Source organism: Microtus ochrogaster, chromosome 18 (genome assembly GCF_000317375.1).
Source record: "Microtus ochrogaster isolate Prairie Vole_2 chromosome 18, MicOch1.0, whole genome shotgun sequence".
Lineage (NCBI taxonomy): Eukaryota > Metazoa > Chordata > Mammalia > Rodentia > Cricetidae > Microtus > Microtus ochrogaster.
This window is the reverse complement of record NC_022020.1, coordinates 25,846,638-25,848,162: the sequence shown is the minus strand read 5'-3', so window position 1 is coordinate 25,848,162 and position 1,525 is coordinate 25,846,638.

The following is a 1,525-nucleotide window of genomic DNA, read 5'->3' as shown; positions in this document are numbered from 1 at the left end:
TGGAGACCTGCCATTATTTCAGGTTAACTGTTTGTCCCCGTCATGGTCTTGACCTCTTTGTTCATATCCCGTTCCCTCAGGTTTTGCTCCCCTCCTCTTTCCCTTTCACGCTGCCTTCTCTCCTCATCCCCATGCTCCCAGTTTTGTCAGGTTATCTTGTCTATTTTCCCTTTCCAGGCAGATCTATGTATGTTTTTCTTAGAGCTCACCTTGTTACTTAGCTTCCCTAGGATTATGGACTATAGGCTTGTTATCCTTTGATTTACAGCTAGTATCCTCTTATGAGTCAGTACATACCATTTTCATCTTTCTGGATTTGGGTTACTTCACTCAGGATGGTTTTTTCTAGTTTCATCCATTTGCATGCAAATTACAAGATGCTATTGTTTTTACCGTGGAGTAGTACTCCATTGTGTAAATCTATCACATTTTCTTTAGCCATTCTTCAGTTGAAGGGCATCTAGGTTGTATCCAGTTTCTGGTTATTACAAATAATGCTGCTATGAACATAGTTGAACAAATGTCCTTGTAGTGTGATTGAGCACCCTTTGGGTATATGCCCAAGGGTGGTATTGCTGGGTCGTGAGGTAGATTGATTCCCAGTTTTCTGAGAAATTGCCATACTGATTTGCAGAGTGGTTGTACAAGTTTGCATTACCAGCAATGGAGGGGTGTTCCCCTTACTCTACATCCTCTCCAGCATTGGTGTTATCAAGTTATCATTGGTGGTTTTGATTTTGGCTATTATGACTGCTGTAAGATGGAATCTCAGAGTCATTTTGATTTGTATTTCCCTGATTCCAAGAATGGTGAACATTTCCTTAAGTGTGTTTTGGCCATTTGAGATTCTTCTGTTGAAAAATCTCTGTTTATTTCTGTACCCTATTTTAAAATTGAACTATTTAGAATTTTGATGTCTAATTTTTTTAATTCTTTACATATTTTAGAAATAAGTCTGATTTGGGGTTGGTGAAGATCTTTTCCCATTCAGTAGGCTGACTTTTTGTCTTATTGACTGTGTCCTTTGCTTTACAGAAGTTTCGGGAGGTTCCATTTATATTTATTGTTGCTACTGAGGTTTTATTTAGAAAGTGGTCTTCTGTGCCCATGCATGAAAGGCTACTTCCCACTTTCTCTTCTGTCAGGTTCAGTGTGGTTGGGTTTATATTGAGGTCTTTAATCTATTTGGACTTGAATTTCGTGCATGGTGATAGGTGTGGATCTATATTCATTCTTCTGCAGGTTGACATCCAGTTATGCCAGCACTATTTGTTGAAGATGCTTTCTTTTTCTATTGTATTATTTTAGCTTCTTTGTCAAAAATCAGGTGTTCATAGGGGTTTAGATTAATATCCAGGTATTCGATTCAATTCTATTGGTCAACCTGTCTGTTTTAATGCCAATATCAAGCAGTTTTCATTACTCCAGCTCCATAATAGAGCTTGATGTCAGGGATGGTGATGCCTCCAGGAAGTTCCTTTATTGTACAGGATTGCTTTGGCTATTCTGGGCTTTTTGTTTTTCC